Source organism: Monodelphis domestica, chromosome 8 (genome assembly GCF_027887165.1).
Source record: "Monodelphis domestica isolate mMonDom1 chromosome 8, mMonDom1.pri, whole genome shotgun sequence".
Taxonomy (NCBI): domain Eukaryota; kingdom Metazoa; phylum Chordata; class Mammalia; order Didelphimorphia; family Didelphidae; genus Monodelphis; species Monodelphis domestica.
The window spans coordinates 26,755,932-26,773,423 of NC_077234.1; the positions used below are offsets into that span (position 1 = coordinate 26,755,932).

The window sequence follows — 17,492 nt, forward strand, 5'->3', positions numbered from 1 at the left end:
TATGTACATTCACTAGTTGCTGGGGACAAAAAAGACAAAATAAAAAATAGTCCATTCCATCAAAGAGCTTTTATTTTATTGACTGAATCTAGATAGAGGGTATCTTTCTGTTTATTTCTAGTTTCACATATTTTCTACATTATTTGCTTGATTGTTATCTGAAAGATTTATGTCATTGTCAATGAAAGAACATATTTTTCATTTCAAAGCTGATCTCTTTCACCCATTGTTTTGACGTCCTGAACAAAGTGACTTACATGTCTTAAAATCAAGAGAATTATTGCCTTTAAGGGATGTAATTTGGTGATATAATGAATTGTTTTGAATTAATTCTTAAAATAAGGTCTTAATGTCTTTTTCATGTGCTGTTCTTGTCTCAGATTCATTGAAAACCTACTCTATCCTAGACATAATATAAACTTTGAGTTTCTACTTTCCTCACTATTTTCAATTGATATGGAAAAATAATTTAAATATTTTTGAAAGACCAGGGGACAACTATGCATCATAGAAAACTGTTTAAGAAAAAAAAAATCAGATTCCACTTTCCTTATTCTCAGGAGAAGCAAAAAAAGAAATTTTGATTTCTTTCAGGAAAACATATACTTGTCTAGGAAAGTGTTCAAATAAACAGAATGAGGCAAATGAGCAAATAATACATTTAGGGACATAGTATGTTGATTCTCCAGTGTTTCAGGAACACAAGAACTCTTTACAATATGGAAGGCAACAATCTAAATAGGTTTCCATGTATTATGTTTTTATCTTGTTTCTGGCAGATTGAATCACATATTTTACTCTTGCCCTTAATATAATCCTTTTTTACATAACAGTTCATATTTTTTCTTCTAATTCTGCCTTTACAATCATATTATCATCTTTTCCTACCTGAGTATTATTGTTTCTTCATTAATTGGAAAGCATTATTATATGAATTACAAAAGTTTAGAAACTATTAATATATTAATTTACCTCACATATGCTTTGCACATAGCAAGCAATTAATTCATTTTCACTCTCCTGTCAATATATATAAACATATATATATATACATATATATATATATAAACAAACATCTATAGATACATAGAATACATATAGTAATATAATTCTTTCATATATTTTTGAACATTGAAGCAGTTGGACAGGACTGGACTATCCCTGAAGATTCATTTAGCTGTGGAATTCTATTTATTCCCTTTTAAAATCTGAGGTATCTATAAAATTTCTATTTCAATAAATGATCATGCTATAGAGGAGACCCTGTATTCTTGAAGGTTATACAGCAGATATAAATAATATTCCCTGGCAGTGACTACCAAGCTGTAAACACTTTAAGTGTGGTACTGGTGACAAGCTATGTAACTGTTTCAGGACTAGTCTGGAGAAGTCAGAGGGGCTTATCACCAGTATTTTGTCCTCTAGGAAATGACTTCTTTAGTTATGAAAATCTACACAAAAGTAAAATACAAACTGGATCTCTGTTCTGAGTGTCTACCTTGTGTTTTTGCAATGATGACCATGTAAGAAGGAGAATGATGGAAAAAAGTCCTGTGAAATTCATATTCTTTGATATCTCAAGAAATATTGATTTAAATGTTGTTCTTATCATATGAGAGATTTGTTCAAAGAACAATATATTCTTTTAGGAAGCAGTTGGCAGAAAAAGTGTAAGTTTTTGATATCAGAGGATTTGGGGTTGAATATCTACCTCTTCTACGTTCTATTTTTATGATCTTGGACATGCCAGTTCACTTCTCTAGTCTTTGGTCTTATTATCTACAAATTTTTCTCTGTCAACTAGAGAGTCCTGGAAGTCATGTGTTGTAACACATTAATATGGAAACATTTAATAAAAATTAAATCAGTAGACAAAATGGAGCCATGGTGTAATGGTTCATTATCTTGAGGGATCTATAGTGAGAAATATGTGAAGAAAAAAGGTGCCTCCATTACGTGCCTGGTGGAACCAAAAAATATTTTATAGCATACTTGGTCATTTTGTTTTGCAAAAATCATAATAAGATAATACAAAAATTGGCACACATGATTACAGCATATATTCCAACATCTGTTGCAGATAATAATATAGATAATTTTATAATTTGAGAATCTTCTCCTAAACAGATCGACATACACCTTGATATTTTGTGAACAAATACATTCAGGTAGAGATAGAGTCAAAGTCTATAGAGTGGTCAAGAAGAATGAGGATTTATAAGCAACCATTAAATTTGTCTGTCTTTCATGGAAGAGAGAGGCAGGCTGCCCAAATACTACACTGATGCCTTTGAGATATTGAAGGGCCTGGAGAACTGTCTCTAGTACTTGGGGTAGATAATTTCTGCATGATATATAGGGTGATAAGGAAAAAAGAACTGTGCAAAATGAGAAGGCATGGAAAGATTGTGTTATTTACCAGTGTAAGGAATACATTTATTAATAAAATCACAAATCTAATGAAATATGTATTTAAATCCAATTTATTCCATCATATACAGGAGTATGGCAGCATTGCTTTGTTTTAGGTTTGACCCATCACCCAGATTTTACCATGAAGAGGACTTAAAGTCTTTATTTTAGAAGAGATTCTACTCTGGTTCTGGAACCCATCACTATCAAATGTCCCTTTTAAAATTCTTTTTTACAAAAAAGTATTGTAGGGTGGATAAACCATGGAAGTTCCCATTTTATGTCAGGATTATTGAAAGGAGAAAAGGACCTGCCATGGGAGGATTCGAGACAGCATAGTAATGTCCAGAAATAGATTTGGGGGAGAAGTCAGAAAAGCTGAGTCTGAGTTCTCAGTCTGCAACTTTTTAGCATAGTAACCTTAGGTGAATGATTTAGGCTCTTAGAGTTTCAATTTCCTTACCTTTATAGTGTTCGTAATAATTGCTGTCCTATTGTGAGGAAAAAATAAAACAATACAGATGAAAGTACATTCCAAAATGAGATGCAAATGTGAAATATTGTCTTTATTATGCAATTTCTGTGACTTGAGACATGGCTAAAAGTTATTCACACCTTTGGGGATTCCAAGGATACCTAAAGGCTTAAGATTTTATTTGCCCATAGCAACTCTTTCATTTTTAAAAGTTTCACAGGAAAGTATCAGATCCAGAATTTTCAGTCTACCAGCTATAGACCAGTGATTTCTCCAGGAAAGTCATATAGAAAAATGGGATGTGTGTGTGCATGCATGTGTATGTGTATGTGTTTGTGTATGTGGAGGGGGAAGAGGAGAGAGAGAAAAAAATAGAGGCACACAGATAGATTGATAGGCAGAAGAAATGGGACATTTTTTCTTTGAAATTGCTAAATATTACAAATTCTTTCCTTGTTCAGCTGTATGTTAAAATACATTTTTATGCCTCAATTATAGAGATTTAGGCATACCCTGCAAAGGCATGTATGCACACACATGTACATATGTGTTTGCATAAATGTTTGCTATTTGGAACACTTTGTACTTCCATTTGCATGGTGTGCAATCATTCCAGGAGGCATTGGGTCACATATTTCCCTGGTCTGAGAGCCATGGAAAAACAGGGTGAGTTTCTCAGAATGCAGTGATCTCAATGAATGGATCTCTGAAATCTGAGCTTAGTAAGGGCATTGAATAAGACCTTTGATGTAATCATCATAGACACTAAGTCCACGACTCTATTTAACTCTATGCCAATCCTGGTAAATAATATGATTTTTAAATTGTTAGACAATTTAGTAAATACAAGAATAACAAGGATGCATGTATTTATATCATGCTTTTGGATATGGCATGATGGAAATATACGTGACCTAATTTTAGCAAGGTATGGTTTCTCTACAATGACACAGGATTCAGTTCCCCATATATCTGTATCTATTCTTTGGGAATTATGTGACCTCCTTTTCAAATGGCAAAATGGTACCTCAAAACCTTGTAATGAACTAGACAGTGTTGTTCATTTCACAAAGTCCATCGCTCAGGTGATGCTCAAATCTTTTCCAGTTTACCAAGGATTGTTATTCCTGGAGCTGTCGCATATCTTTTAACAAGTCAGAGTCCCTCCTGCTCCTAAACTACATTGTGGTATCAGAGAAGGATATTATAGGGCGATCGAGACTTTAATTCCTAAGGAAAATTTATAGATAGTAAAATAAGACTGATAGACCTCAGAACTTTGATTGATGCAGTGACTATTAGTAATGTCTGAGAACTAATGCTGAAGCATACCTCCTACATTCTGAGAGAAAGATAGTGTAGAATATGGTATACATTGTTAGATATACCTAATATATTGATATATTTGTGTGTTGAAGAGTCTTTTGATATGAGGTAGGACTCAATTGGACAGTTCTATAATTGGAGTTGAGTTCAAATTTTGCTTAAGACACCAGTTTTGTGACTCTGGGTAAGTCACTTAACCATATTCAGCCTCAGTTACCTCATCTGTTAAATGGGTATAATAATAGCATCTAGTAGTATTATTAGGATCAAATGAGGATATATGTTCATATATTTCTATCTACATTCATATAAAGGTATTTCTATACATGTCTCATATATATATCATTGCAAACATTAAAGCATTATATAAATGCTTATTATTATTTGTTGCTGTTATTGTTGCTGCCCGGCACCTAGAGGTGCTTAACAAATGCTTTTAAGTTGATTCATTCATTAGAATAGTTTTGAGGGTATGTCATGGGGAAATTAGAATTATTTAAAAAAACATATCAATAGAATACAAATCAAAAGAAAGCAAATCTATATTGAAAACTTCATTAACTTTATAATAAAGGGATCCACAGGCAAGAAGAGATTTTACGAGGGGGAGTGAAACAGACGTTCATTTCTGGGCCGTACAACATAGCCACACCACATAGACAAGAGATGGAGATCTCGAATGACTGAATGTCTGCTAAAGGCAGATGATTTTCTGCGTGAAGCTTTTTCTGTATGCTCTGTGGCTCTGCGTCACATCTGACATGTCCCATTATTTTGTGTTGTCATGTTGGGACATTCTGTAGGGCACCCTGAGCAGCATAACAGACTGTGACAGCAAACATTTAGGAAAAATATATAGTCACGGATTTGTTTCAGAGACTTACTTTCACTCTGAGTCAGCACACCAAGTTCTGAATGGGGCTGACATGCGGGTGTGTATGGTCATATCCATCGCTCTCGGGAATGCCTCCCTTTGGCACACACCTGACGCGTGCTCTGGCACATTTTCTGCTATAATTAACCTTTCTCACACAGGCACATCCATCCTATGCTGTTTTCAATGGGAAATTCTTTTTCTTTTTTGTAAATCAATGTTAGTTTGGTACAACAAAGTAGGGTTTTGAACTTAGACTGAAGGCAATATATTATATAAAACTCATGGAATTCTCATTTCTTGATATCATACTTGTGTGGCATTAAGTGCCCAACTCACCAGCCCTGACACCGAGAGCATTTCGGGTGCCCTGAAGCACTGCACCTTTTAAGCTGTTGGAATAAAATATCAGACAAATACTTTGTTAGGGGTAGGAGTAGCTGAGGTAATAGTTTGTGAAAAGGGCATCAGTTTTAAGTAGAATATATTACTAAATGCCAATCTTCTCTACTCAGAAGAAATATTTTGGGAAGTGTCTTCTTATTTTGCATTCTCAAATGTTTACAATGTAGTAAAGAAGAAATCTTCCTGGGATTGGTGGTGGAGAACCTGGGTTCAAATCCCAGTTCTATTAAAAATGACTTATAAGACATTGTGCTAGTTAGTTGACATTTGATCCCTCAGTTTACTCATCTACAAAAAGAAAGATTTGAATGAAATCATCTCTAAGTTCCCCCTTTGTTGTTTTTGTTGTTTATTCATTTCAGGTTAGGGCAGAGTTTCTAGAGTGGTTTACGATTTCCTTCTCCAGTTCATTTTACAGATGAAGAAACCGAGGCCACCTGTAACTTGTTCAAGCTAATAAATGTCTGAAGTCAGATTTGAACTCAGGTCTTTCTGACTTCAGAACTAGCACTATATCTACTGTACCACCTGGCAGCTCTTAAAAATCCCTACTGGAGCTCTAAATCTATGATTCTATGAGAAGACAGCCTCTGAATATTTCTAAATCTGTGATTTAAATTCTCAATTTTATAAATGTGTGTGATCATATTGTTTATTTATCCATATATAAATATATACATCTACTATATATTATATGTCTGTGAATAAGTACGTAAAACAATGCACACCTAAAGATGCAGTAGTAAATTTTATGGATCAAAGTAATAACACTTCATCGTTGTAAAGCTTTTTTTCAAACCTAACTTTGAATCTTGTTTTTTTCAAAGCTCCACTCGAGAACCATCTTTTTCCTGAAGCCTTTCCTGAAGTCCAAGTTGCTAATTAATTCCTCCCTCAATTATCTTCTATTTATTTGGTACATATTTGACAGGAGAGGGGAGGTGGTATAATGAATAGGAGGCTGGTTTCACAATCATGAAAGCCTGAGTTCAAGTCCCACCTCTGCAACATAGTGACTGTGTGACCTTGATCAAATGACTTAACTTCCAAGTCTTGGAGGTATCTAAAAGGATACCTTGAAGAACTTGCTATATTGTAGTAGTTGACGATGCTCCTTACTAAGAAATGACAATAGAAAAATTAGATTTCAGACCCTTCCCAACCCTCCACATACATATCCAGACACAAATATGCATTCTTATATATTCTGCATGTAAATGTTGTCTTACCTGATGAAATGTAACAGTTCCTTCAGGGAAGGAAATGTTTTCTTTTCGTCTTTTTCAGCTCTAGTGATTTACTAGAGTGCCTGGCACATAGCTGGAATTTAATAAATGATTGTGGATTAATAGATTAATATTCTCAAAATAGGAAATTATTCTAGGTGCATTGAAATGGAAGGCTTCTTAGCATTCCTATCAAGGAAGCACAGTGCAGGGAAGGGCTGTTCTGACTTTATCATGCATCCTTGTTCATACACCTCAGTTCTGACATATAAATCCCTGTTAATCCACCTCAGGGTGTTTCTGGTGCAGAAAATGACAAGTGAATGAAACTGAATCAGAGTACTGAAATGTGCATGGATGAGAGGCATCTATGCCTCATTATCAATTGTGGCTGAAGGGAGGATGTGAGCTATCAGGAGTGTGCTAATACCTAGGCCTGCTTCCTCCCTAGCATAATTATAATGGATTGTTTAAAATGAGAACTCTAGAGTGAACGGATTCACCAATCAGCAAGAGATAGTATATCCTTCATTTTGAACAAAAGTTGGAGAGAGAGATTGACCTCTATGATCTGTAAGAACTCGCCATTGTGAAGATTTATTGAGAAACATTAATACTCCATGTTCTATCTGTTATGAAAGTGACACTCTTTTGAGGTCTTGAGGCTTTGACTCATCTGAGCCCTCTGGTATGTGCTTTTATAGGATCAGAACAGAAATGTTATCGGCTAGACTTTCACTGTGAAGAAGATGAGAATGAATGTGACCTCTCCCTGGGACAGATGACACATTGTCAATGATTTTCTTTGGATTGGTGGCCACGTTTTGGCAGCTCAGGGATCTTTTGGAGGTAAGTGAGGTTATAGTGACCGAGCTAGTACCTGCACATAATTTAATTAAGTTTAGGATTCCCATTCTTTAGATCATCTTACCTGTTCATAGGTAAGTAACAAATACAAAAGATCATAACAATCCTATTGGCCATAATTGATCTTTGGGGTCTAAGAAGTAAGCAGTGGCTGTACTAGAGAATTCATTTTTTTATTTGAGACAATGAAACTATACACCAATATATAAAAGGTTGCCTGATGTAGGAGACTGAGAGCTAGGCTTAGAGCTAGGAAGAGCTGGGTTGAAATCTCACTTTTGCCTGTGGAACACAGGGCAAGTCAGTTAATATCTTAGTCAGGACACTAGACAACTAAGTCTAAAAATTTCAGAGAATGTACAGAGGACATTTTAAACTGTTAATCCTGTTCAGAAAAAAATAAAGATAGAAATATAGATATATAAACATGATGCCTTGATTAAAGCCCTGAACCTGGAGTTCAGAAGACCTAAATTTGAATCTGACCACAGATATTTGCTATCTTTGTGGAACCTGGGCAAGTCACTTACAACTCTGTCTGCCTCATTTTTCTTAACTAAAAATATGGATGATGATAACATCTCTTTTATAGGTTAGTGTGGTGATCAAATGAATAATAAATGTAAAGCACTTAGCACAGTATTTGGCACCTAATAGGTGTTTAACAAATCCTTATCCCCTTCTTTTTGCCTCTTATAAAATACTTATTAAATATTTACTCTGTTCTTGGCACTGTGAAGATACAAAAATAAGAAAACAAGATGGTCTCTACTCTCAAGAAGTTTATACTCTAATGAGAGAAAAAATAAAGGGAAGGTGGAAGTTGGGAGTCTTGTTGGATGAATGGGTACCAAAATAGGGTCATGGTTATTTACTTTAGAGATGGTATAGATCAGAGACTAAGTTGGGGAGAAAGCAAATAGCATAGGAAGACTTTGAATGATTTCAGTTCCATGCAAAGACTCACTGAAATTTTCTTTTCTAGATATTAATTGACAATCCTTTTAGTAACAGATTAACCACATTAGTAATGCATTTTGTGAGAGTTACTATTATAGTTTATTGCTGGTATTTTGTTACCTTTTAATTTTATATTATATGTCAATACAATTTTAATAATCATTTTTGGCAGGTAATATAAGTTGTATGTATGTTATCATACAGCACTTATTTCCATATTCATCATGTTGTGGAGCATAATACATATTACTTACACCAGAGAAAATTCATGGTAGAAATAAAATGAAGAATGGCATGTTTTAATCTCATTTGGACTTGGTCAGTTCCTCCTATGACTGTGGATAATCTTTTTCATCATTAGTCCTTTGGAACTCTCCTGGATACTTGCCTTATTGGTAATAATTAAGTCATTCACAGTTGTTCATGGTAGATTATTATTGTTAGCATGTACAATGCTCTTCTGTTTTGCTCTCTTCTCTTTGAACCACTTCTTCTAAATATTTCCAGATTATTTTGTAATCCTCTTGTTGGTAATTTCTTATAGCCCAATAGTATTCTGTTAGTCATATACCACAATTTATTTAGCCATTCATCAATTGGTGGACATCCCTTCAGTTTTCAATTTTTTGCTTCCACAAAAAAGAGATACAACAAATATTTTTGTAGAGATAGATCCATTTCCCTTGAATTTGATCTCTTTTGGATACAGACTTAGCAGTGATTTAACTGAACACATGTTCACAGTTCTATGACCCTTTGTTCATGGTTCCAAATTACTCTCCAGAATGGTTGTATCAGTTCACAGCTCCACCAACAATGTATGTATCCTAATTTTTCTATTTCTCATCCAAGATTCATAATTTTCTTTTTTTTGTCATTTTAGCCAGTCTGTTAGGTGTAAGGTGGTATAACAGAGTTGTTTTAATAGGAATTTCTATAAGTAATAATGATTCAGAGCATTTTTTCCATATCACTAAAGATAATTTGAATTTCTTTATGAAAATTATCTGCTCTTATTCTTTGATATTTGTCAATTGAAGGGCAATTTATATTCTCACAAATTTGACTCAGATCTTTATATATTTGAGAAAAGAGGACTTTATCAGAGACATTTGGCATAAAGATTTTTTAAAAAAATATTGTTTGCCTTTTAATTTTGGTTGCTTTGATTTTGTTTGTGCAAACTCTTTATATTATAATATAGTTAAAGTTATCTTTCTTTACATCTTATAATGTTCTATGTGTCTTGTTTAGACATACATTTTCCCCTTATCCATAGATCTGATGAGTAAACTCTTTTGTGCCTCCCTAATTTGTTTATGCTATCACCCTTTATTTCTGAATTATGTATCCATTTTGACTTTATATTAGTATATGGTGGTGATGATGAACCTTTTAGAGACCAAATGCCCAAACTGCAACTCTCATACTGCATGTGAGTCTACCCCTTACTCCAGACAAGGAAAGGAGGAAAAACTCCCATTGGGCACAGGGGTGGGTTACGTAAATAATCCTTAGGCACAATTCAGAGGTGGAGGAGAACAGAATTAGTGTCATAGGCTCACCAATATGGGTATATGGTATGAGGTATTGGTCTATGCCTAGTTTCTGTCATATTGTCTTCTAGTTTTCCCAGAAGTTTTTGTTTGTCTCTTTGGTCAACTACTAGTTTACAATGGTTATTTGCCATTACATGTTTAATGCCTCATCTATTCCATTGGTCTATGACTTAATTTCTAGGCAGCACCAGATTATTTTGATGCTTGACACTTTATAATATGTTTTAAGATCTGATATAGTTATGATACCTTCCTTCACATTTCTTTTTATTAATTCATTTGATATTTTTGAACTTTTGTTCTTCTGTATGAATTTTATTATTTTTTCCAACTATGAAATATTTTAGGGTAGGTTGATTGGTATGCCACTGAATTAAGTAATTGTCATTTTTGCTATATTGGCTTAGCCAACCCATGAGTATGGTTCTTTCAACTGTTTAAGGTTCTTTTAACTGCTTATATCTGACTTTATTTGTGTGAAAAGCTGAGATCATATAGTTCATCAGTTTGTCTTGGCAGGTAAATTCACAAGTATTTTATATTGTCTATAATTATTTTAAGTGGGATTTCTATTTCTATCTCTTACTGTTGGAATCCGTGTTCACTTTTTAAATTCCAAAACAATATTTGCTTTTCTCCTATCCCAAAAGAACCAGATTATTTCTCCTAAATACAAGTTGTTACAAATAGATTGTTAGTGTGATTTTAATGCATTGAAGTAAAAATGGCACTAAGACTTTTAGAATGCCTTGTATGTAAAGATCATATCTGATAGTTCTTTCCAGGCTTTAAGATGTAGTTCATCTGGGTTTGGTGACTTGAACTCATTAAGGAAAACTAGATGTTGAGTTAATTTTTTTCCAATCTTGGGCATTAATGTTTTGGCAGAAAAAATAGAACATTAATTTATTGCTACCTTATCTATGATTTTTTATTGTCACCACCAATTCTACTACAAATAGCAATTCTATGTTGTCCTATTCTTTCTTTTTTCCTCTGCAACATATCTAAAAACGTTTAAAAATTATCATGACTTTTAATTGCCACTCTAATTTTAACACCATTTTTCTAGGGTTATAACTCTAGTTTTCACCCTTCCCTATGTATTCCAGCTTTTACTTTGTATATACAGGAATTTATAATTTAAGTTGGTGAATAATTTCTCTGTGCATCCACAGCATGTTGTTCATATAACCATCTTATTTTTCTCCTGTTTGTAATTCTTTGTCTTTATACATTTAGAACTTCAATTTCTGGAGCTTCTCATTCCCCCTGGACTAATTCATTTCATTGAATTTTAGTCCAATAGACCTTACCTCTCTTTTTTTGTACTCTGATAAAATAATTCTTCTAAAGCAAATCTGATAAAATAATTACTCTTGCTAAAACACTTCCAATTATTTCCTTCTTTTCTATGGAATAAGAAAAAGTCTTTAACCTACCATTCAAGGCATCCACAGAGTACTTCTCACTTGCTTTTCTGGACTTAAAATTTGCTCCATTTATTTTTTCTTCCAGGAAAACAAATTTTTCTCTTTACGCCATTATTTCTCAGTGTCTTGATAGACTCCCTCTACCCCAAAACTAGAGCACATTTTCTGCTTATATCTACCCTAACCTTAGCCCTAAACTCTCTCTTGGTTTCAAGGATGTTGTAGAGTTTTTAGCTAAATCATATATCCCACTGCTATACCCTATATCTGAAGCCAGGATAGGAAAAGTGTATGCTGTAGTGAAGATGGGCACCAGTTTATAAACTCAACAAGAGACACCTAGGACCTTTTCCTCCTCTGTAGGCCATTTAAGAGTATTCAAGAACAATATCTATGAAGGATAAGGTGCTAGGGAAATTGAAGTTTTAATTCTGTCTATTGTACAGAATTTTCAATAAATTATCTGGTGAACAGATCATTTTGCTCTGTGTTGTAAATTTATATATTTTCCCAACATATCAGCACTATAAATCTTCATTTAGTGCAGACAAATTTGGGACCTCTGTGTACCTGGAAAGATTTTATTCCTTTCCATCACTACCATTATCTGTGTGTAAGTATCATTTGAGAGTGATTTGAGGGAATTCATTAAATGGTCAATTTACTAGGGGTTCTGGGATGGTGATTAAGATTGGGCCTCAGGTTTTTCTATATACAAATGTCTACTAAGATATTCTGAGTAGTCACCTATGTCTAAGAGAGAAAAGTTGTCATATCTTTGTAAAATCCCACTGATTTTTCCTTGCACTTTGAGATACTTATTCAATCATGTATTTAATGAATATATCAAGAACCCTCTGTCCAATTAGAGGTTTTTGATTGTGACTTTTTTGCATAATTAGAGAAGAAAGAAAAGAAAAGGATATTTTAAAGATATTCTTTCCTTTCTGTGTGGTATAAAGTAAAGAACTATTTGGAATAGGTATTGGGTAACTTTCTTTAAAGGCTGGATCTGTCATTGAGGCTCTTGAGGGCTCATATTCCTTCCAAATCAAAGGAGTTGAGTTAAATGATCTCTAGAATCCCTTCCTGATGTAGGCATTTTTTATTGCAAAGATTTTACAATACATTTAGAGAAGAAAAACTTACATATCTGAGATAAAGGACACTATTCAACCACTATTAAGAAAACTAGAATACAGTACAGAATGTCTAGGGAATTGCTGAGAAGACATCTTTGTTGAAACTACATGTTTTTTTTTTATTTATGGAAACAAATGAGGTCTTACCTCATCATTCTTGCCATTTCACAATGGCCAAAAATAAGTAGTGAATGGTTTCCATAAGGCTTAAAGCATTCATCCTTTAAATCTAGTTAAATGTCATTGGGTTGCAGCTGTGCTATCTCATATACTCTGGGTTCAAAGCCATGTTCAGGTCCTCTAAACATTGAATTCTGGGAACTTTCCCAGCCACTAATCAAGGCAGGACCCTGTGGCAAAAATCCCTTGCAGATGCTTGGCTAGATGGTGACCTAATGGTTTTTGTTGACTCTCACTACCTCTGTTTTGGCTGACAATAAATCCTGAATTAGAGCTATACACAAAGACTCAAAATAAATGGAAGCAATAAGCTCTTTGAGTTCAGATGTACTGAGAGATTTCCAGGATCGAAGGAGGTCAGTCACTGATGGCTGAATTAATGTTGCAGACACATGAAGTCAATAGATCCTTCAGATGACCATCAGAGTGACCAATATTATTTTCTGGTCTCTGGTTTCATGAAAAGTTATATCCTTAGGAACCAAAGACCAAACATATTTTCTCATAAAACTTATAAGGCATTACAAAGAGTCTTCTATAAACTAATTTGCCAAATAGAATAATCAGAATTCCAGGCAGAGAAATTAATGAAAAAATAATAGCCCATATTCATATAGTGCTTTAAAGTCTGTAAAACACTACACAATCAATATCTTAATTGAACCTCAAAATAGACTCTTTTGTAAGGTTCTATTATTATTCCCATTTTACAGATGAGAAAACTGAGGCTTGGAGAAATTGATTGACTTGCCCAAGATGACATGAGTAGTGTTAGAGGTAGGATTCAAACCTTGATATTTCTGATTCCCAACTCAAGAATTTTCCTCTATACTATAAGTTTGAAGAAGCCTTGCACTCTCAGTGACAATGATTTAGCATTCATATATCATTTCATGTTTTACAAAATACTTTACATATAATATTTTATTTGTCTTCATAACAATTATTAGAAGTAGGTACTATTTTTTCCATTTTATAGATAAATAAAATGAGGATAAAAGAGGTTAAATTACTTTCAGAGGGTTGTACAACTAAAAAGTGTCTAAGGCTGGATTCAACTCTGAGCCTAGCACTCTACCAACTTATGCAAACTAGTCTCAAACATATATTTCATGATCCTATAAATCTGATAAGTGGCAGATCAATTTTGATTATATTTTTATAGATTTAAAGAAAGTTCAACTTGTCAAAGTTCTTAAAGTTCAACCAGTAGACATCCTAAAAGCTCAAAACATTTTCATTACCCTTTGATTTTATGTGTCAGTCTTATTTCTCTGATTGTATCACAAGCTCTTTATCAAAGAGTCCATGCCTCATATTTTGCATTACCAAGTACTGTATTACACAGGGCTTGGAATATAGAAAGTGGTCTCTGTTATATTTGAGTGTTTTATGTTGTTCTATACCTTTTCTTTAGTGATTTAGTTTATGGTTAAATGTGGCTTTCTTTTTTCCTTAATTAGTTAAATTGCAAGATGAATCATTGGTTCTTAGAGCTGGCAAAATATTTGCTAACTGAGAACGCTAAATAGGATGTTATTAGTAGCCCTGTTGCCACTTGGTATTACATGGTCAGTTTTTCACTCTTTGAATAGAACCGAAAATGTAGAGTTCAGCTAGGATTTAGATTTTGCTATGCTGAGGATAAAAGTCTGTCAGCAGAGGCAAGCTGTACTGAGACTTTCAGATAGTAATTCAGTTTGCCTCTGGGGAGCCTGATCTCCAGGGAATTTTTATATGTTTCATTTCCATTTCTCTGAGAATAAAGATGAGGGATTTAAGAAAAAGAAAAACAATAGGGAGTCAGAGTAGGAAAGAAAGCAGCATATGCAAGAAGATTATTCCTTATTCCAATAAGATGGAGTCATTTTTGTAGTTTTTGTTATATCAATAAAGGAAAGTTATTTTAAGATCTGATGTGTACTAAACTAATTATCAAACAACTTTTTCTTCTGGAATAAGAACTTGATTCTGCTACTGACTGACCATGTTGATAAGTCAATGTCCTTCCCCTATTTAGATATTTCTCTGTCTCTTTATCTATCTCTGTCTTTCTGTCTCTGGCTTTCTCCCCTCCACCCCCACTCACTCTCTCATTCTCTGTCTCAGACTGAGGATATCAATATCAGCTTTGCTCTTGTAGTATGCATTCAGATGGGATATTTTTGACCGTTCAACAAGTAACACTAGAATCTGTACAACTCTAGAATTATTGACTAATGCTGAGCTTAGCACAATGACAGGAGCTCTGCATTTGCAGTCCGTAAGTCTGGGACTTAATTACCAACTTTTTATTGTACTTTTTAACCTATACAATTTTGAACAAAACAGTTAATGTCTCTGAACCTCAGTTTACTCATCTGTGAAATAAAAAGTTTGAATCATATGAATACCTATTCTCTTTTTAAAAACCAGATAGCAAGATGTATTGAGACTTCACTGAGATTCTAAGATTTGTTTGGAAGATGGAGAAAACAAGGATAGATTCTATGTTAACCTGGGGGAATGGTTGCTTGAAAAGTAGGTCTAATTGGGAGGCTCTTTATTCTTAGTTCTTAGGGTGATCCTAGTGTTTTGATTCTTCCACAACCATTTACAATGTTTTAAAACTCTTTGCGTCTTCCTGAAATTTACTTTTCTGTCCTGCCATTTGTTTTTCTTCTCTGGCATTGTAGACTCAGTCAAAAAGAAAAGTGAGCAAGTTCTGAGAAGTTGCATCAGCACCAAAGCCCTGAAGAGGCTGCTGGCCATGGTGCTGATGCAGCTGGGTCTTCACACAGCACAGCTGTTACTGCTGAAGGCAGATTAGCTAGGACAGTAGTACAAGCAGGAGTTGTTGGCTGGATGAACCCCCTAGGTAGTCCCACTCAGTATTGATAATTGTACACTTACTTCTTCTCTGCATGCTGAGGATTATTTTAAATCTGTACTGCTCTGGAATTATTGACTAATTGGTCAGCATGGCATAATGTCAAGTGTTCTGTGTCTGCAGTCAGTAAACCTAGGATTTAATTACCAGCTTTGTTAATATGCTTCTAACCTGTGTGACTTTGGACAATACAATTTATCTCTCTGAGCCTCAGTCTACTCATCTATAAAATAAAAAGGATTGAACCATATTAAAGTTAAGGCCTTCTTTAGCTGTGATGTGTCTTCTGTGTATTCTGAATAGCAAAACACCCTGGTGGGTTTCTATTAGTCCATGAGAGCTGTTTTTGGATAAGAAAGCATCAGGATATCATCTTGGGTTAGTTGATCTGCTAATGAGCTTGTTGCCTGGAACAAGTTTTGGCTTGAAGTCAAGTCAGTTCTTACATTCTGGCTTGATAAGTAAGATTCTAAGGACTGAGCTGACAAAGGGTAATCAATATTATCAGAAGCTGGCCCTACACTGGCCCCAAATATCTTGTAGTAGTCTAAAGAGTTTTTAGAAACACTTTAAAATTTGAGAGTATGAGTGAGATGTCCCCTACACCCAACATTAACTAGAGGCAAATTTGTCAAGTTCTCTTCATGACCTTCACATCTCTCCATTTAGAACTTTCTATTTCTTGACAACACTTGATCATAGGTTGCTTTCCACTATTAGAAGGCTAGTAATAATACTTAGGATAGCACTTTAAGGCTTGCAATACACTTTATAAAACAAATTCTTTTGGTCCTCACATCAACTCTGTGAAATAAGCACGGTTATTATCCCAATTTTACAGATGGGCAAACTGAGGCTGAGAGTGGTTAAGTCTTTTGCTTACAATCACAGAACTAGCAAATGTAATGTCTGAAGAAGGATCTGAAATCAGGTCTTCCTGATTCCAAGGCCAGTACTCTTTCCTCTCCTTTTTCTCTCATTACATTGTACTATATTGCATTAAATTTAAGTTTTCCAAGACAGTGCTTGGCATATATGTGCTTAATACCTTTATTTTGACTGGCTGGCTGACTTCTCCTTCCTTATCTTCAAAGAGCTTCTCATTTTGACCAGTGAGGTACACTTTTGGTCCCTATTGTCTTTGTACTCTATGGTATATAATGCCATTGTTCCTTGATACCTAGTGAATTAGCCATAATCATAGAAAGGATCTGATGAAATAATTCATACTTAATTATTGATGAAAGATGCAGTTTTATGTGCTTCTCTCCAGCTATTTCAAGGTTTCTAAAATAATGCAGTATGGAGCACTAGAGAAAGTATCATTAAGCTAGAAACTGAGTTATAACCACACCACTTATTTGCAATATAACCTTAGTAAAGTCCACTTAACCTATTGTTAAGGGAGGATGTGAACTTCAATCTCCTCCTCTGAAAAATTGGATTTTTGCCAAACTTACCTAAAATAGTTGTTGTAAAGATCAAATAGAAATGCATTCATAACTATTCCTATTTATACAACTCTATTAGGTTTTAAAAGTGCCTTTCTCACTACAACCCCATGAAGGAGATAATAGAGCTTTGTTGCCTTAATTTCATAGATGGAGAAATTGAGGGTGAGAGAGATGACATGATTTGTCCAGAATCCTACAAGTAGGCATGAAAACCATGAGAGGAACAATGTTCTTTCTGAATCTGAATCAAATGATACTGCTCTGCACCAGTGTTTCTTGGGCAGCTAGGTGGTGCAGTAGTAGACTCATC

At 34.3% G+C, this 17,492-nt stretch overlaps 1 long non-coding RNA gene across 4 annotated transcripts in view; it reads left to right on the plus strand.

Moving 5' to 3' along the window:
* The window catches only part of LOC107649907 (uncharacterized), a 141,211-nt gene that overhangs the window by 33,258 nt on the left and 90,461 nt on the right, over positions 1 to 17,492 (plus strand). For all 4 annotated transcript variants that reach the window (XR_008913976.1, XR_008913977.1, XR_008913975.1 and 1 more), the window contains one exon: positions 7,423 to 7,567. This is a non-coding gene — a long non-coding RNA (uncharacterized LOC107649907). The remainder of the gene's footprint in view (positions 1 to 7,422; positions 7,568 to 17,492) is intronic.